At 43.2% G+C, this 21282-nt stretch overlaps 1 pseudogene across 1 annotated transcript in view; it reads left to right on the forward strand.

The window, feature by feature from the left end:
* Positions 1–21282, forward strand: part of LOC146839544 (aldehyde dehydrogenase family 3 member B1-like) — a 386047-nt pseudogene that overhangs the window by 163521 nt on the left and 201244 nt on the right. The window contains exon 3 of the transcript XR_014981105.1: positions 6789–6899. The product of XR_014981105.1 is annotated as an aldehyde dehydrogenase family 3 member B1-like (transcript). The remainder of the gene's footprint in view (positions 1–6788; positions 6900–21282) is intronic.

Consider the following 21282-nt stretch of genomic DNA (forward strand, 5'->3'; position numbering starts at 1 on the left):
ATCAACTCTTTGTGAGTTATGTGGGCGCCAAGAAAGGTTGGGCCGTGCACAAATGTATCATCTCTCGATGGGTTGTCCTATGCATCAAAACCAGCTATTCTTTGGTGAAAAAGGAACCTCCTGTAGGATTGCGTGCCCACTCTACCAGGGCGACGGCAGCCACTACTGCTTTGGGACATGGCGTTCCGCTGATTGATACCTGCCAGGCAGTCACATGGGCATCCCTGCACACGTTCACAAAACATTACTGCTTGGAAAGAAAATCCGGAGAGGCATCTTTTTCAGCCATTCTATTCTCCAGGACTTCCTGGTGTGAACTTAATTCGCAGACCCACCTCAGGGGTTGGCATTGCTGGGATATCTATTCTACATGTAAGGAATCTATAACTACAGTCTCTTTCAGATAAACAAGTTATTTACCTTCGGTAACGATGTATCTGTAAGAGACATATGTAGTTATAGATTCCTTACCGCCCCACCCATCCTCCCCATTCTGCGCATTGACTTCTGGGGATAGGGACTCCCTTACAGAGCCCTAGTTTTGTGCACCAGTGGTCAGTGTCTTGCATGGCTCTGAGCTTCTGGCGTGGAAAGTCGTGTCAGAACTGACATCAGAGCTCAGGGGCGGCGTCTAAGTAGACACTGCGATGTTATCCCGGCAATCACGATGCCGATGACGGACAAGGAGTCGACCGACGCCACCTACCAACGCGCAGGGGTGGTGCTACGAAAAAATTCTCCGGACCCAGTCTGACGCCTGGGGGTAGATCTACAGGTAAGGAATCTATAACCTCATATGTCTCTTACAGATACATCGTTACCGAAAGTAAGTAACTTTTTCATCTGAACTGAAGGCTGCATGCATCCTGTCACACAGACTGCAATGTCAGCTCTGCAGCCACAGTTTGGATGGGCTCCTGTGGGTGGCACAATACATGCTACAGTCCATAGGACACCCTGGTGTACCAATGCCCTGGGTACCTCAATACCATATACTAGGGATTTATAACCTCAGTATGCCAATTGTGGAGTGTACAAAGTACTTACCAGTGAATTTAGAGGAGAGAGCACTGTCACTGGAGTCCTGGTTAGCAGGATCCCAGTGAACTACAGTCAAAAGGTACTGACACTAAGCAAAAAGTAGGGATATCTATGCCAGAAAGATCGTACTTTCCTACAAAGAAGAAGAGTAAGACGTCGAAGAGGTCTTCAACTTCACCCCATCGGTTAAAGTCCTCCGACGAGGGAGCATAGTCACTCGAGATCTAGCTCCGTGGTTGAGCCTACACCTGGGCCTTCTTAATACCTCCCTGAGTTTTTGGGAGCCAGAGTGACCCCCACCCAGCTCCGAGAATTTTATGAGGCCATGCACCTCATATTTGGGTGGCCTGTCCTTGCTGGGGCACCTTCGGACCCTGCGGGTTCGGGAAGGGACCCCACTGGTTCCCCACAGCGGACTGCTCCCGGCATCAGTCACGCCCCTTCGATCCACGATGGATCCAGACTGGTGCCTGTTATACCAGCTCAACCTTCCCCAACACCAATCCCCATGTCGAAGCTCCCGGCACCACTGGCACTATCCCTATCCACATCTCCGACTCCGAAACCCAACTGGAGGGGCATCAGTCAACACCAAATGGGGCCATACCCTCCAGACCGGAACCTGAGCCCTATTCCTATGGTCTAGAACAGAGCAGTTTCTTTGTCTGTGGCCTTACGGTGCCACACCTGGCTGAGGGTGACTGGCTTTTCAGGGGCTGTCCCAGCTTCATTTATGGACATGCCCTTTCATGACTTCTGTCTTTTCTGAGACATTATTCAGCGCTGGAGAACTTCAACCCCAGTCCACCTCTCACTCCACCTCTCACTCCTTTCGTGGCCACGGAAGGGGCTTCCAACCACGTCTTTACCCGCCCAGCCACCACGGCACGCCAGATTCCCAGCCTCTGCTCGGCTGAAGACACGGTTCCCCCATACCCTGTGGGTCAGGCAGCCAGAGTTCAGGCCATTCCACCACTCCCCCAGCAGCCGCAGTCTCCAAACCTCTTTAGTTCGCCCTCTAACCATCATGAGCAACCAGTGGGAGGCAGGATGCGCCATCACCTGCACCTCTGGAGGTCAGTTACATTACACCGTTGGGTTCTCCAGATTATCTGAAGGGACTACTCCCTCCCTTTCATGACTACTCCGCCACCTATGCCACCCACTTGCCACAGGAGGACCACCTCTCCTTACTCCACCAGCAAGTAGCGGCTCGCTTGGCCAAGGGAGTCATAGAGAAGGTGCCAACACAAGAAGTAGGTCATGCTTGTTATTCCTGCTACTTTCTGGTACCCTAAAATGATGAAGGCCTTTGTCATATCCTAGACCTGCACCCTCTCAATTTCTTCCTAAGAAAGGAGAAATTCAAAATGCTCATGCTCCCTCAAGTTCTGTCTGCCCTCGATCTGGTACACTGGCTGGTAGTGTTGGACTTGCAGGACGCCTACTTCTACATTCCTGTCTTGCCTGCCCACAGGCGTTGCCTGCGGTTCACCGTGTACCATGAGCACTTTCAATTTGCTGTGCTCCCTTTTGGCCTTACCAGCGCCCTTCGGGTGTTCACCAAGGTAGTGGAGGGGGTTTCAGTTCATCTGTGGACATCAGAAGTACCAGCCTTGCTCCAACTCGATGACTCGCTGTTGAAGCCGGGCTCCCACCTCCAGACTACGGCGGACATCCTGCACTCTCTGGGGTTCACTATCAACATGCCAAATTCACACCTGACTCCCTCTCAGATGCTCCCTTTCATCTGAGCTGTTCTGGACAGTACAGTTTCAGGTTTATCCTCCCAAGAGGCGAGACCAGGATATTCTGGCTAACATACCGATGTGTCCTGGGTTTCAGTGAGACGGATTCTGAGGCTGCTGGGCCTCATGGCCACCTGAATCCTGCTTGTGACACATTCCCACTGGCATATGCAGGTTCTGCAATGGGATCTGAAGTACCAATGGTCCCAGCATCATAAGAATCCCTCCAACATGGTCCAGATCTTAGACAGAACTGCAAAAGATCTGCAGTGGTGGATGACGAACTGCGATTGGGTCAGCGGCAGACCCCTGTGCCTTCCCCAACAAGATCTGACAGTAGTGACAGATGCGTCCCTCCTGGGATGGGGTTGCCACCTGGTGGAGATGGAGATCAGAGGCCTCTGATTCGGGCAGAATCCGGACTCTACATCACCCTACCGGAGCTCTTGGCGATCCAGCTGGCATTGAAAGCCTTTCTACTCTCCATGAAGGGAAGGCCAGTGCAGGTGTTCACAAACAACTACACTGCCATTTGGTACTGCAACAAACAGGGTGATGTGGGATTGTGGACCCTTTATGAAGAGGCCACGCACCTCTGGACATGGCGGGAACGTCAGGGCATTTACCTGGTGGTTCAACACCTGGAGGACTCTTTGAACGCTAGGGCAAACAAACTCTGTCAAAGATGCCTATCGGATCACAAATGGTGTCTCCATCCAGAGGTGGTGCAAGGTCTGTTTCAGCAGTCAGGAGAGCCTTGGTTAGATCTCTTCATCACTGCCAAGAATGCAGTAATGTCAGAAGTTTTGCACACGGAAGTTTCCAAGGCGGCTTTCACTCAGAGATGCTTTTTATCTCAAGTGGAGCTCAGGCCTCCTGTATGCCTTTCCGCCCATACCACTTCTGCCCACAGCTCTCAAAAAGATCAGTAACAACTGGGCCCAGGTCATCATTGTGACTCCGGACTGGGCTCGGAGAACTTGGCAACTCGAGCTGTTGAGCATTGACATTGTTCTTCCACTTAGGCTGCCACTTTGGGGGGAAACTTCTGTTGCAGCAGCAGTTAACCTGGCAACATTTAGCCGTCATGTGTGGAGATTGAGCGGCAACAGTTGACAGCTTTCATCCTTCCGCCCTAAGTCTAAAATGTTATCTTGCTAGCCAGGTGTCCCTCCACCAAGACAATGTACACCTGCCATTGCGGCACGTTTGTGGCATGTTGTGCAAAAAATCAGGTTGACCCCTTCTGCTCCTCTTTCTAAGGTATTTCTATTTATTTCTTCTCTTATCCAGCAGTGCTCTGCTATGGGTACTTTAAAAGGCTATCTTTCTGCCATCTTGGTCTTTCTGCGGTTGCAAGATCAGCAATCCCTGTTCAAATACCCTGTTGAGAATATGTTCCACCAAATCCCTCTTAGGAAGAGGAGCAACTCCACTAATTAGATCCAGAAAGAGCACTGTCGTTTTACCCTTGACCATACAAAAGATTTCCGGGTGAACAATCAACTCTTCGTGGGGTGTGTCAGAGAAAAGAAGGTGAAGGTGGTGCAGAAATATACCATATCTCGATGGATCATGGTCTGCATTAAAATCAGCATTAAAATCTGCTAGACACTGCTCAAGAAGCAGCCCGCTTTGGGTTTGTGTGCTCATTCCACCAGAGCTGAGGCTGCGACCACTGCATTGGCACCCGGAGTTCCAGTCCTGGACATCTGCCAGGCAGCAAAGTGGGCTTCTCTGCACACGTTCACCAAGCACTATTGCCTGGACAGTCAGGTCCGTTGTGAAATGGTTTTGCAGACCCGCCTCCGGGGAGATATTGTTTGGGTATTTATTCTAAGGTAAGGAATCTGCATCTAGAAGTCTCTATCAGATGAACAAGTTACTTAACTTCAGTAACGCCTTATCTGGTGGAGACTCTATGTAGCCACCCATCCTCCCCACTCTGTGAATGGATTTCTAGAGACAGGATTTTTCCTCTTTCAGGGCCCTAGTTTTCCACACCAGTGGTCAGTGTTCTTCATGGCTCCACGCTTCTGGCGTGGAAAGTCTCGAAAATGCTGGGGTGGTGCCTATATAGGCACTGCACACGTTAAGTCTGGGGCACATCCAGTAACTTGTTCTTCATAACTACAAAAAAGGTGGTATGCCTTACTAGACCTGAAAGATGAGGCAACAAGTTTTAAAGTAGAGCAACTTTCCTTAGCATCTTCAACATGAATGTGCATTTGGATACCACTAAACCAACCTGAGGTTTCATGGCCAAGTTACTGTCCATAAAAACTCAAAGGCTTTTCACCATTGGATTAGTACCAGTCACATTTCTACCTCCCAATAGACTAATTCCAGATATTTGAGTTATTGTTCAGTATTATGATCTCTGTTTCATCTCCATTTAATTTAAGATAATTGGAGCTTCTCCAATTTCGAAAGAGGTGCAGAGCGTTCCGGAGTTCAAGTAGCGAGGCCAATGTTTCATCAAGTCATTGCAAGACTTGAGAATCAATGGCATAGTTGTAGAGTTTAACTCTCTTGTTGCTAGTTCTTGCATCTGAGGCTTAATGTGTAGGTAGATCAAATGAGGGGATAGAGGGGAGCCTTGAGGAACTCCCCACTAATTGCAAGTGCTTTAGCAGAATAATGCAAGAGATGAACTGTCTGGGTGCGATCTGCCAAAAAAGATGTCCTCCAATTCATGGATGGTCCTTAAAGGCCAGCATTGTCCACACGGTCGACCAGAATCTGATGGTCAGCCTTGTCAGAGGCAGCTGACAGATTGAGCAGCACCAAGGCTGAGACTGATCCCCAGTCATCGTCCCACCTCAAGCCATCCACAGATTCCATGCTATGCATTTGGGCAGAATTCCACCCGAAGGGGCGAAGAAAATCAGAAGGCTGTTGGTGCTTGCACATTTCTTGGGCTACACAGGCACGTAAGGTTTGGCCTGGTAAGGGAGCAGGGATATTGGCCTAGACTTTTATAGCACTATGGGATATTTTCCCTGCTTTTTTAATAATAAATGACCATTGTGCTCTTCAATGAGGCTGGTACTCCACCCTGGGCTAAGGACCTATTCAGTAGGCCGAAAAGGGATGATCTGCTTGCCGTGGACTGTCATTATAAACTTGCTGCAAGACCGGGTTCTAATGGTGAACCAGACTTTACTTTTGACATCATTTCTTGGAACCAGTCTCCGTCTCTCTCAATGAAAGACGAAAGAACAGAAGGGGTTTTGTCGGGTTTTACATCGAAACCATTCGTGGAATTACAGGCGATGCTGTCTTTGATTCATTTTATTTATTTAGAGAGTTATATTTATCGAAATTCTTTTTGCTGATAAGAGCTCCTTCCTAATTTTAAAAATCTCTTTCTGTTTGATATGAGCCTCTATAATTTTATTTTAATTGTCGGCAGAGTTAGAAAGAGTCAGTTTGGATTTATATTATTTTAAGCCTTCTTTAAATTTTATTTTAATCAGCGCGTAATTTTTGCACGAATGTCGTTCTAAGCATTGCAAAAGATAAGCAGTGGATTGGCGTGGCACGGTCAGTTGATTGCTGTTTTACCAAAGCGGCATGTAAGTCACCTGCTCGCCTCAAACACTGAGAGGATTCCTTTTCTGCTGACATTACAGCATCACTCAAGGTCGGTATAGTTTACTTAAGAGTTGATATAATCCCCTCAGAGTTAATATGTCATTGTCCTCTTCTCCCCATCAATGCTGTCTCTCGCTCGCTTTTCAACATGCGCTGCTCTACCTATGTTCTCCTTGTTTACTCTTCACCTCCACTGCATTTCAATTGTACTCAACTTTGTGGTCATCTTTTGCTGTTTCTTGCTATTGAGTCCCCCTTATTCCCACTGTCCTAATGCTCAGCCTTTACTACCGTCACCTTGTCTTGTTTCTTCCCTTTCTCCTCGTTCACCCCATCCCTTGCCCACACTCCCACTCATGTTGTCTTGTTCTTTTCCCTTCTTTCATGGTTGTGCCCTCGTAGCCTGCATTCGAGACGGAAGTGGGGGAGACCAGTTTAATACACATTGAAATCAACTTGGCCCTCAACAACCTGAAGACCTGGATGAAAGATGAATATGTGACGAAAAACTGGGTATGTCTTTGAAGCACATGTGTTATTGTAACAGAAAGAATGGCAAGGTCTGCCCTCTTGAAGTGTCTTTACCTTTGAGCCGCTAAGTGACCGTCAGGAGTGTGTTGACCCTGGCATTACTGACAGTGCAGATACTGTGCATAGGAAATGTGAGTATGAAACATAAAACTCTCCCAAGCTGTAGCCTTTCTCCACCATGGGATATTAATTCATATCAATAACAGTGGAATATCTCCACCTAGCTGCAAGGTCCCAGAACAATTGTTTTATAAAGAAAGGTATCTATTTCCAAAATATTTGTAAACAAAATCCTTAAAGCACTTCTTTATTAACTACAGTAAAATGAAACACACTTTTATGAGCAACAGGCAGAGGTAGGTATTTTTATTTTAAAAGTGAATAAGATAGGTTTTTTTTGTTGCAGATTTATATAGCGCGAACTTGACTTTATCATTTTATCATTTTCAACCTGGATTTTGCATCCTCATTTATAGACACCTTATAAATCTGGTAATGTTTCATAATTTTTTAAGCAATCGCATGCCCCCCGAGTAGGCTTTCCAGACCCAGAACACAGGTTAAGAACTGCAGGTCAGGCCTTGTGGCCAACCCCACTCTGTACACGGCCAAAGACTGTGCACAGTGTGGGGTTGGCTACATGCGGGGATTTGGCCATAGGTCCTGCTAATTACCCCACCTTTTACATCAGTCATGACATCTTCCATGACATAATGAATAATTATTGATGAGAAAAATGTGTATTGCTGGGGTGTGAGTTGTCGTTACTTGAGATAACTATAGCTGCTGAATTACGGTTTTGCGCGTGTAAAATCTGAAGCTAACTGTAACGCTCTGTAACCTTTGCTTTTTTCAGTTAAAATAAATATACATATGTGTCTGTGTGTGTGTGTGTGTATATATACATATATCTGAGTAAACAAATGCCCTGGAGCTGCGCAGAACTCACTCGGCAATAAGCCACCCATCCGGGTTTCTCTGACAGTTCACCTTTGCATGCAGGTATTATCAATTGTTTGCCTGTTTGCCTGACGCGTTTCAAGACACAAGGTCTCTTCCTCAGAGTCTGCTCAACAAATGAGTGACGGTTCGCTCCTGTTTTCTTTATTTAAATCATGCTCTCTCCTCATTGGATGATTTGCCCTAAGTGGGCTGCACTATCATTGGTGACTCAAACATAAAGCATGTTGGGTTTAGTAGTCCCAAGGAGCAACACAAACATTTTTTCCTTAAGTAGGTTCCGACTCACTTGTTTAATAAAAGCAGTTAATTTCCTTGGTAGGATCCTGGATGTTCAGGTAAGCATTATTCGTCTGGCTTATTACGCCGCAACAGTCCGAACCAGTTCCAGACCACGGCCTCTCGATGTTACCGAGATGGTGCGTTCTGCCACAACGAGGGCCGCCGTGCAAGTAATGTGAGTAAACAAATGCCCTGGAGCTGCGCAGAACTCACTCGGCAATAAGCCACCCATCCGGGTTTCTCTGACAGTTCACCTTTGCATGCAGGTATTATCAATTGTTTGCCTGTTTGCCTGACGCGTTTCAAGACACAAGGTCTCTTCCTCAGAGGCAGCTCAACAAATGAGTGACGGTTTGCTCCTGTTTTCTTTATTTAAATCATGCTCTCTCCTCATTGGATGATTTGCCCTAAGTGGGCTGCACTATCATTGGTGACTCAAACATAAAGCATGTTGGGTTTAGTAGTCCCAAGGAGCAACACAAACATTTTATCCTTAAGTAGGTTCCGACTCACTTGTTTAATAAAAGCAGTTCATTTCCTTGGTAGGATCCTGGATGTTCAGGTAAGCATTATTCGTCTGGCTTATTGCGCCGCAACAGTCCGAACCAGTTCCAGACCACGGCCTCTTGATGTTACCGAGATGGTGCGTTCTGCCACGACGAGGGCCGCCGTGCAAGTAATGTGAGTAAACAAATGCCCTGGAGCTGCGCAGAACTCACTCGGCAATAAGCCACCCATCCGGGTTTCTCTGACAGTTCACCTTTGCATGCAGGTATTATCAATTGTTTGCCTGTTTGCCTGACGCGTTTCAAGACACAAGGTCTCTTCCTCAGAGGCAGCTCAACAAATGAGTGACGGTTCGCTCCTGTTTTCTTTATTTAAATCATGCTCTCTCCTCATTGGATGATTTGCCCTAAGTGGGCTGCACTATCATTGGTGACTCAAACATGAAGCATGTTGGGTTTAGTAGTCCCAAGGAGCAACACAAACATTTTTTCCTTAAGTAGGTTCCGACTCACTTGTTTAATGAAAGCAGTTCATTTCCTTGGTAGGATCCTGGATGTTCAGGTAAGCATTATTCGTCTGGCTTATTGCGCCGCAACAGTCCGAACCAGTTCCAGACCACGGCCTCTCGATGTTACCGAGGTGGTGCGTTGTGCCACGACGAGGGCCGCCGTGCAAGTAATGTGAGTAAACAAATGCCCTGGAGCTGCGCAGAACTCACTCGGCAATAAGCCACCCATCCGGGTTTCTCTGACAGTTCACCTTTGCATGCAGGTATTATCAATTGTTTGCCTGTTTGCCTGACGCGTTTCAAGACACAAGGTCTCTTCCTCAGAGGCAGCTCAACAAATGAGTGACGGTTCGCTCCTGTTTTCTTTATTTAAATCATGCTCTCTCCTCATTGGATGATTTGCCCTAAGTGGGCTGCACTATCATTGGTGACTCAAACATAAAGCATGTTGGGTTTAGTAGTCCCAAGGAGCAACACAAACATTTTTTCCTTAAGTAGGTTCCGACTCACTTGTTTAATAAAAGCAGTTCATTTCCTTGGTAGGATCCTGGATGTTCAGGTAAGCATTATTCGTCTGGCTTATTACGCCGCAACAGTCCGAACCAGTTCCAGACCACGGCCTCTCGATGTTACCGAGATGGTGCGTTCTGCCACGACGAGGGCCGCCGTGCAAGTAATGTGAGTAAACAAATGCCCTGGAGCTGCGCAGAACTCACTCGGCAATAAGCCACCCATCCGGGTTTCTCTGACAGTTCACCTTTGCATGCAGGTATTATCAATTGTTTGCCTGTTTGCCTGACGCGTTTCAAGACACAAGGTCTCTTCCTCAGAGGCAGCTCAACAAATGAGTGACGGTTCGCTCCTGTTTTCTTTATTTAAATCATGCTCTCTCCTCATTGGATGATTTGCCCTAAGTGGGCTGCACTATCATTGGTGACTCAAACATAAAGCATGTTGGGTTTAGTAGTCCCAAGGAGCAACACAAACATTTTTTCCTTAAGTAGGTTCCGACTCACTTGTTTAATAAAAGCAGTTCATTTCCTTGGTAGGATCCTGGATGTTCAGGTAAGCATTATTCGTCTGGCTTATTGCGCCGCAACAGTCCGAACCAGTTCCAGACCACGGCCTCTTGATGTTACCGAGGTGGTGCGTTGTGCCACGACGAGGGCCGCCGTGCAAGTAATGTGAGTAAACAAATGCCCTGGAGCTGCGCAGAACTCACTCGGCAATAAGCCACCCATCCGGGTTTCTCTGACAGTTCACCTTTGCATGCAGGTATTATCAATTGTTTGCCTGTTTGCCTGACGCGTTTCAAGACACAAGGTCTCTTCCTCAGAGGCAGCTCAACAAATGAGTGACGGTTCGCTCCTGTTTTCTTTATTTAAATCATGCTCTCTCCTCATTGGATGATTTGCCCTAAGTGGGCTGCACTATCATTGGTGACTCAAACATAAAGCATGTTGGGTTTAGTAGTCCCAAGGAGCAACACAAACATTTTTTCCTTAAGTAGGTTCCGACTCACTTGTTTAATAAAAGCAGTTCATTTCCTTGGTAGGATCCTGGATGTTCAGGTAAGCATTATTCGTCTGGCTTATTACGCCGCAACAGTCCGAACCAGTTCCAGACCACGGCCTCTCGATGTTACCGAGATGGTGCGTTCTGCCACGACGAGGGCCGCCGTGCAAGTAATGTGAGTAAACAAATGCCCTGGAGCTGCGCAGAACTCACTCGGCAATAAGCCACCCATCCGGGTTTCTCTGACAGTTCACCTTTGCATGCAGGTATTATCAATTGTTTGCCTGTTTGCCTGACGCGTTTCAAGACACAAGGTCTCTTCCTCAGAGGCAGCTCAACAAATGAGTGACGGTTCGCTCCTGTTTTCTTTATTTAAATCATGCTCTCTCCTCATTGGATGATTTGCCCTAAGTGGGCTGCACTATCATTGGTGACTCAAACATAAAGCATGTTGGGTTTAGTAGTCCCAAGGAGCAACACAAACATTTTTTCCTTAAGTAGGTTCCGACTCACTTGTTTAATAAAAGCAGTTCATTTCCTTGGTAGGATCCTGGATGTTCAGGTAAGCATTATTCGTCTGGCTTATTGCGCCGCAACAGTCCGAACCAGTTCCAGACCACGGCCTCTTGATGTTACCGAGATGGTGCGTTCTGCCACGACGAGGGCCGCCGTGCAAGTAATGTGAGTAAACAAATACCCTGGAGCTGCGCAGAACTCACTCGGCAATAAGCCACCCATCCGGGTTTCTCTGACAGTTCACCTTTGCATGCAGGTATTATCAATTGTTTGCCTGTTTGCCTGACGCGTTTCAAGACACAAGGTCTCTTCCTCAGAGGCAGCTCAACAAATGAGTGACGGTTCGCTCCTGTTTTCTTTATTTAAATCATGCTCTCTCCTCATTGGATGATTTGCCCTAAGTGGGCTGCACTATCATTGGTGACTCAAACATAAAGCATGTTGGGTTTAGTAGTCCCAAGGAGCAACACAAACATTTTTTCCTTAAGTAGGTTCCGACTCACTTGTTTAATAAAAGCAGTTCATTTCCTTGGTAGGATCCTGGATGTTCAGGTAAGCATTATTCGTCTGGCTTATTGCGCCGCAACAGTCCGAACCAGTTCCAGACCACGGCCTCTCGATGTTACCGAGGTGGTGCGTTGTGCCACGACGAGGGCCGCCGTGCAAGTAATGTGAGTAAACAAATGCCCTGGAGCTGCGCAGAACTCACTCGGCAATAAGCCACCCATCCGGGTTTCTCTGACAGTTCACCTTTGCATGCAGGTATTATCAATTGTTTGCCTGTTTGCCTGACGCGTTTCAAGACACAAGGTCTCTTCCTCAGAGGCAGCTCAACAAATGAGTGACGGTTCGCTCCTGTTTTCTTTATTTAAATCATGCTCTCTCCTCATTGGATGATTTGCCCTAAGTGGGCTGCACTATCATTGGTGACTCAAACATAAAGCATGTTGGGTTTAGTAGTCCCAAGGAGCAACACAAACATTTTTTCCTTAAGTAGGTTCCGACTCACTTGTTTAATAAAAGCAGTTCATTTCCTTGGTAGGATCCTGGATGTTCAGGTAAGCATTATTCGTCTGGCTTATTACGCCGCAACAGTCCGAACCAGTTCCAGACCACGGCCTCTCGATGTTACCGAGATGGTGCGTTCTGCCACGACGAGGGCCGCCGTGCAAGTAATGTGAGTAAACAAATGCCCTGGAGCTGCGCAGAACTCACTCGGCAATAAGCCACCCATCCGGGTTTCTCTGACAGTTCACCTTTGCATGCAGGTATTATCAATTGTTTGCCTGTTTGCCTGACGCGTTTCAAGACACAAGGTCTCTTCCTCAGAGGCAGCTCAACAAATGAGTGACGGTTCGCTCCTGTTTTCTTTATTTAAATCATGCTCTCTCCTCATTGGATGATTTGCCCTAAGTGGGCTGCACTATCATTGGTGACTCAAACATAAAGCATGTTGGGTTTAGTAGTCCCAAGGAGCAACACAAACATTTTTTCCTTAAGTAGGTTCCGACTCACTTGTTTAATAAAAGCAGTTCATTTCCTTGGTAGGATCCTGGATGTTCAGGTAAGCATTATTCGTCTGGCTTATTGCGCCGCAACAGTCCGAACCAGTTCCAGACCACGGCCTCTTGATGTTACCGAGGTGGTGCGTTGTGCCACGACGAGGGCCGCCGTGCAAGTAATGTGAGTAAACAAATGCCCTGGAGCTGCGCAGAACTCACTCGGCAATAAGCCACCCATCCGGGTTTCTCTGACAGTTCACCTTTGCATGCAGGTATTATCAATTGTTTGCCTGTTTGCCTGACGCGTTTCAAGACACAAGGTCTCTTCCTCAGAGGCAGCTCAACAAATGAGTGACGGTTCGCTCCTGTTTTCTTTATTTAAATCATGCTCTCTCCTCATTGGATGATTTGCCCTAAGTGGGCTGCACCATCATTGGTGACTCAAACATAAAGCATGTTGGGTTTAGTAGTCCCAAGGAGCAACACAAACATTTTTTCCTTAAGTAGGTTCCGACTCACTTGTTTAATAAAAGCAGTTCATTTCCTTGGTAGGATCCTGGATGTTCAGGTAAGCATTATTCGTCTGGCTTATTACGCCGCAACAGTCCGAACCAGTTCCAGACCACGGCCTCTCGATGTTACCGAGATGGTGCGTTCTGCCACGACGAGGGCCGCCGTGCAAGTAATGTGAGTAAACAAATGCCCTGGAGCTGCGCAGAACTCACTCGGCAATAAGCCACCCATCCGGGTTTCTCTGACAGTTCACCTTTGCATGCAGGTATTATCAATTGTTTGCCTGTTTGCCTGACGCGTTTCAAGACACAAGGTCTCTTCCTCAGAGGCAGCTCAACAAATGAGTGACGGTTCGCTCCTGTTTTCTTTATTTAAATCATGCTCTCTCCTCATTGGATGATTTGCCCTAAGTGGGCTGCACTATCATTGGTGACTCAAACATAAAGCATGTTGGGTTTAGTAGTCCCAAGGAGCAACACAAACATTTTTTCCTTAAGTAGGTTCCGACTCACTTGTTTAATAAAAGCAGTTCATTTCCTTGGTAGGATCCTGGATGTTCAGGTAAGCATTATTCGTCTGGCTTATTGCGCCGCAACAGTCCGAACCAGTTCCAGACCACGGCCTCTTGATGTTACCGAGATGGTGCGTTCTGCCACGACGAGGGCCGCCGTGCAAGTAATGTGAGTAAACAAATGCCCTGGAGCTGCGCAGAACTCACTCGGCAATAAGCCACCCATCCGGGTTTCTCTGACAGTTCACCTTTGCATGCAGGTATTATCAATTTTTTGCCTGTTTGCCTGACGCGTTTCAAGACATAAGGTCTCTTCCTCAGAGGCAGCTCAACAAATGAGTGACGGTTCGCTCCTGTTTTCTTTATTTAAATCATGCTCTCTCCTCATTGGATGATTTGCCCTAAGTGGGCTGCACTATCATTGGTGACTCAAACATAAAGCATGTTGGGTTTAGTAGTCACAAGGAGCAACACAAACATTTTTTCCTTAAGTAGGTTCCGACTCACTTGTTTAATGAAAGCAGTTCATTTCCTTGGTAGGATCCTGGATGTTCAGGTAAGCATTATTCGTCTGGCTTATTGCGCCGCAACAGTCCGAACCAGTTCCAGACCACGGCCTCTCGATGTTACCGAGGTGGTGCGTTGTGCCACGACGAGGGCCGCCGTGCAAGTAATGTGAGTAAACAAATGCCCTGGAGCTGCGCAGAACTCACTCGGCAATAAGCCACCCATCCGGGTTTCTCTGACAGTTCACCTTTGCATGCAGGTATTATCAATTGTTTGCCTGTTTGCCTGACGCGTTTCAAGACACAAGGTCTCTTCCTCAGAGGCAGCTCAACAAATGAGTGACGGTTCGCTCCTGTTTTCTTTATTTAAATCATGCTCTCTCCTCATTGGATGATTTGCCCTAAGTGGGCTGCACTATCATTGGTGACTCAAACATAAAGCATGTTGGGTTTAGTAGTCCCAAGGAGCAACACAAACATTTTTTCCTTAAGTAGGTTCCGACTCACTTGTTTAATAAAAGCAGTTCATTTCCTTGGTAGGATCCTGGATGTTCAGGTAAGCATTATTCGTCTGGCTTATTGCGCCGCAACAGTCCGAACCAGTTCCAGACCACGGCCTCTCCATGTTACCGAGATGGTGCGTTCTGCCACGACGAGGGCCGCCGTGCAAGTAATGTGAGTAAACAAATGCCCTGGAGCTGCGCAGAACTCACTCGGCAATAAGCCACCCATCCGGGTTTCTCTGACAGTTCACCTTTGCATGCAGGTATTATCAATTGTTTGCCTGTTTGCCTGACGCGTTTCAAGACACAAGGTCTCTTCCTCAGAGGCAGCTCAACAAATGAGTGACGGTTCGCTCCTGTTTTCTTTATTTAAATCATGCTCTCTCCTCATTGGATGATTTGCCCTAAGTGGGCTGCACTATCATTGGTGACTCAAACATAAAGCATGTTGAGGAAGAGACCTTGTGTCTTGAAACGCGTCAGGCAAACAGGCAAACAATTGATAATACCTGCATGCAAAGGTGAACTGTCAGAGAAACCCGGATGGGTGGCTTATTGCCGAGTGAGTTCTGCGCAGCTCCAGGGCATTTGTTTACTCACATATACATATATCTATGTGTGTGTGTGTGTGTGAGTGTGTGGATATATATTATATACATATATATATATATATTCACTGAAAAAACCATAGGTTTCAGACATGTTATAGTTAGGAATTAGCATTTAAAAAACCTTAGAAATTCACTGAAAAAAACATAGGTTTCAGGGCTGTTATAGTTTTCTGGACATTTCACTCGTACAAAACCATTGAAATTCCTTCGTTATAGTTATTTCTGCTGGCTATAACACGCGCTCCCGCAATCCACTGCTGATGATGTCACATATTACATCATTCATGACATGGTCAGTGACATCACTGATGACATCTCAAATGGCATCACTGATGACATCACTGATGACATCTTCCACGTGACAGTCAGATACACCTCATCATACACTAGTATAACCTTTCATCACTCACTGTAAAATACAGAGTACCATATTTGAATCCATTCACCCACCAATACACGTTTCTAAAAATCCACTCAGTGATTCCTACATCTACACACACATCTAATCACTTACCTAAAGATTCACTCATACATGCTGTCAATGATCAATATAACAATATCATGTACGAGTGAAATGCCCACCTAACTATAACACCCTTGAAACCTATGTTTTTTTCAGTGAATTTCTAAGGTTTTTTAAATGCGAATTCCTACCTATAACATACCTGAAACCTATGGTTTTTTCAGTGAATTTCTAAGGTTTTTTAAATGCGAATTCCTAACTATAACATACCTGAAACCTATGGTTTTTTCAGTGAATTTTTAAGGTTTTTTAATTTCTAATTCCTAACTATAACGTATCTGAAACCTATGTTTTTTTCAGTGAATTTCAAAGGTTTTTTAAAAGCTAGTTTCTAACTATAACGCCCCTGAAACCTACTTTTTTTCAGTGAATTTCAAAGGATTTTTAAATGCTAATATCTAAATATAGCACCCCTGAAACCTGTCCGTGAATTTCTAAGGTTTTTTAAAATCTAATTCCTATCTATAACATATCTCTAGGTTTTCTAAATCATAATTTTTAAGTGCATTAATTGTTTTATTTACGTTTTTTATACTTCTTTTTTTTAACATATTTTTTTTAAATTGCATTACGTTTTTAATGTAAATTTAAAAAAATATATTTTTAAAAATATTCTAACTCTATTTTTTTATATATATTTTTAAAAATATATTGTTAATATTTTGTTATTGTTTAAAAAAAAAGAAATTTTTAGGGAAAGTCACGCACCCAATGCGTACCGTTCTCGAACAATGCACGGAACCTAGCCGCCACTTTACCACTGTTGTTCAGGATCCGCGTAGGGTGTGCGATGAATACGTATTTTCCTGCTCGATTGCTATGCGACCCGTACGTGACTTCAAGCGCATACGCGATGCATACGTTGTACATTACGCGATGCTCGCGTGCTTCCACGTGACGTCATATACGTATTTGGCACGGTGGGTGCGCGAGTCCCGCAAAATATTTTAATGCCAAAAAAGATATATATATGGATTTAATATAAATATTAAGGCAAGACATAATCTAAGCTACTCATAAAAATAATGTATTTTTACTTTTAATAAACCTATATTACTTTTGAATGCAATTTCGTGAAGTCGTGTTCGGTGCGTGGTGCCTACGATAAACTATTACTCATACATCGTCAATAACAAACCATTTCATTCAAATCACACAGATATTTAAAATGGTTCCTTCTAAGCACATTTTTTTACTTGAATCTGAAAGTACTCAAATAATGATTCAATAAAGAATTCTTTTTATAATTTCTGTACTCTGTAAATGAGGTTTTAAAAAATATATGCTTTGAGAATGTGCAACAAAAAGTCCATAATTAAAATGTATACCTTTCCTCAGGGCCAAATGGTATTGCTGAAATCCTTTAAACTGAAATTGTCCAATAGTAATCATATTAAGACATTTTAACATATTCCTAATACACTGAATTATGTTCCTAAAGCTTTGGCTTTAAAAATATTAGGTAGGAATTTGGTAATTCGCGAGTCAAGCGTTGTTTAAAACCCAATTGAGCATCATTACAATATGTCCATCCATTATCACATTTTAAATACGCAGTGTAATGTCCAGATGTTGTAGAAGGACCATCATGGAAAATTATTGCTACTGCTACAAACGTTCTTCCTGAAATTGATAGTTGACTTGCTACAAAAGTTTTTATCAAAGTTTCCAATTTTCTTCCATCAGCTGTACAGCGTTGTTTTTTTAAAATTATATATTGTCCATATCTTTGTATAAATAATGTTGATAACATTTCTGAGTTGCATTGGCTACAGTCCATGTTCTGATTTGCTGATTTAACTAGTTTATTGAAATACACTGATTTATAGTCTGGTAATGTCAAATATATAAATCTTTCAGTGTCTATGTCAGTGCTACATGTGAACATACAATTTTCACATTGATGTTCCCATTTATAACGAAGGCCAAAAAGATTTTCAATTTCTATGCCTTCATTTTCCAATACGGTAAGCATATACATTAGAAATTCCTGAGCATCTTGTTGGATATTCTGCGTAAATTGTCTAGAACCAGACCATATATCCAAAAGATCACGAATATCAGAAACGCTTTGCATTTTAGTTTTATCTGTTCTCAATTTTTCATAAACAGAATGCAACAAGGAACAAAATCTTTTTTCCCGATTCTCCTCAATTTGCTCTTGCAAGCTTTCAAGAAAAAAAACAGCATTGACCACTACTTTAGCATAGCAGTTGATACCAGAAGTATTTTCAAAGTGATAACCAACAGTCTGTTCTACAGTATCCTTTTTCTTTTTACTTGCAATCTCAACATTATTATGATTTTTTTCCTTCTCTATAACTTCACTACAGATATACTAATATCTTCTTTTTCGACCTACCACACGCTTTTCAAACACAGGATATTTCCCTAAATGGGGAGCATACACTCTTCTTAACCTGTTATATTCTTTTACACAGTTTCCATCTGCAGCAATCTTTGACTCATCAAAATCAATCAAAAACAAACCAGATAAACTTCTGACTCGCGACAAAGCAACATATGCCATCCCCTTTTTAAACACGGTACTTCCAATGTTCACCAAAGCACTGTCTACACTTAATCCTTGAGATTTATGAATAGTCACTGCATATGCCAAAGAAAGAGGAAACTGTTTTCTACGTACATACAAATCTTTAACAAGCAAAAAACGAGCAGAACAACAAGCAATTTGTTTCATTTCTTCAATCTGATCAAATTTAATTTTTAAACATTCAATTCCATCTTTTTTTGGGATAATTCACAAAATCAACAACTTTTCCCATTGCTCCATTCACTAACCCTTTTTCAACATCCAAATTACGCCGCAAAATAACCCGACAGTTTACACATACATAAAAATTATTTTCTAAACCTGCAGTTTTAGAAATAGATTTTTCTAAAGAATCCAACTTTGTTTTCATTTTGTCTGTTAAAATAAAAAATAATAGTGATCCCTTCATGCTCTATTTTATCAATGCCTTCCATTTTTATTATTTGTTCATTTTCTAGCTTCAAAAGTTCTTCATTGAAAATAGAGCACTCACGCACTGTTGGCATTAAGCACATTATAGAATTATTTTCTACAACTTTTTTATATATTTTTTCAGGAAGTATATTTTCATTTGGAAACAAGTTTGTAAGTAGTCGACTTTGCAAAGCTTGTTTGTCATGTTCTGTCAGTACTCAAATTCTTATATCTTGAAGAATACTTCCATATTCAGCATCATTTGCCTTTCGCGTATTTTTCGTGAGTTCTTTTTGCTCAAAATATGACCAAATGTTAACATTTCCAACACTTCCCAAAGACTTTTTGGTGTCTTCATGCGCAAGTGTTTTAAATACTGGTTATCCTTTTATGGGAGTAAGTTGCAGTAAATCTCCAAAAACTATGACATGTTTTCCTCCAAATAACACATCATACTCTGTTTTAAGAATTTGCTGCATTCTTAAATGTACAAAAGCAAGCATTAAGTTTGAGACCATGCTTACCTCATCAATAATCAGAAGTTTCATTTTCTTTAGTACTCTTGAAACTTCTAAACAAGCTTCTCCAGATAGCTTGTGATATTCCAATTTGTTTTCATGCTCCATAGGTAGCATGAGTAAACGATGCAATGTAATTCCTTTAATGTTGTGTGCTGCCAACCCAGTTGGAGCAGTTACAACACAAGACAAATGTGAGTCCATTGTTTTCTGTATATAACTGGTGATTACTTTAATTAAGAAACTTGTTCCTGTTCCAGCTTGTCGACTCACATACATTCGTATAGGTTGAAATGAGGTACATGTGCATTCTTTCTTTTCATGAAGAAATGCATGGTCAATCTGTTGTCTCACTTGCTGATATATTTTATTCTGTTCAACATTTAGTTGTTCTTCCAAGTTGGCTAAGTCCATAATATCTTCTTGAACTTGATGCATTGCTGTTTCCACCTCATTCATGGCGATTGCTGCTTCATTTTCAACAATTGGTTGTCCTAGTGGATCTTGACTCAGTGGAGCAGAGCTTTGACTGTCTTGAGAACTGTCCCTAGCAATCTCAGCTGCAATTGTAGCTTTTTGATCAATTTCATCGTTCAACATTTTCACATAATTTGCAAAAACAGAACATTCTATGGTATCTTTACAAGCATTGAAGGAATCTTCATAGCTGTGAAAATCTCCAAGTAATTCCAATTCTGAACGCCATGGTTTGAACAGTTGAAAAAGTGCTAAATAGTAAAGTTCCCTTTTATCAGGAGTGTCGCAACTCAGTTTCTTGTGATTAATTACATTTCCTTTCCTTTGTTTCACCAAACATCCTTCGGAACCAATAACTGCATATTTTCCATCATTGATATTTTCTGTGGTATTCTGTTTAAAAGTGTAGTTTTGCAGCACTTCATAAAGACATATGTTCTCAAGATGATGACTTCTGTTTGGATAACATGTGTCCAACATATTTGTTTTCAGAATATCTGTACTTTCTGGTTCATTTAATGCTAAATATTCAATTTCTTGTACAGATTTAACAACTCAATTTCATGTTGCAGCAAGACCTAGACTCACCCAAATGATTCTTCTAGATTTGGAGTATAAACTTGCAGATGATAACTGATCTAAGCATTCATACGCTCCAATCTCTCGATGGGATAACATCTTCAAACTGAAACTGTATAATTTGAGAAATTTCTTCCCACATTTCTTTTAATTCCGTCTTTTCTGATTTTGTAATGTAGCATGTTACATACCGAGCAACAGCAATGGAATTATCTGCTACGTACTGAATATCCATGTTAGCATTCCACATAGAGAGATACCCGGATTGTAATCATTTATGTATTTTGATTCTTCACATCTTCTCAAATTGTAGGAATTTTTTGGAGACGTTCTAGTGATAGTATGTCTCATTGCTGACATAAAACTGTTCACTCTTCCTTTTGATATTACACGACGTGGAAATCCAAAACGACATTTGGTATAAAACTTTTCCTTAGACTTGTACTTTTGTCAACAGTATTTTCCACATCGATGACTTTGGAATCGGAAGACTTGTTGTCTTAAATTGTTTTCTTCTGTGCTTTTGGGTATGGCACATGCGGCATATTCTTCAATGAACGACAAAACAGTATCATCAGAATCAGTTCCGAATTTGGGGGCATCTTTGATCCATATGAGCATATGTATGTGAGGAGCACCTCGAGCTTGATACTCCTTTCTCCAAAAGAAATCCACAACTTCTCCAAGAGGAGGATTCTTTTTATTACAGATAAAAGACATCATAGCTTCAAATCTATGATTGAAATACTTGCATACATTAACAGGATCCAAAGAGCACAATTCTCCAGGTGTCTTGTATTCAATATTTTTTATATTCGAATTTGCCTCTCGAAGAAATTCAAGTAAATCATCCAAAGCGTATTTAG

This window comes from Triturus cristatus, chromosome 4_1 (genome assembly GCF_964204655.1).
Source record: "Triturus cristatus chromosome 4_1, aTriCri1.1, whole genome shotgun sequence".
Taxonomy (NCBI): domain Eukaryota; kingdom Metazoa; phylum Chordata; class Amphibia; order Caudata; family Salamandridae; genus Triturus; species Triturus cristatus.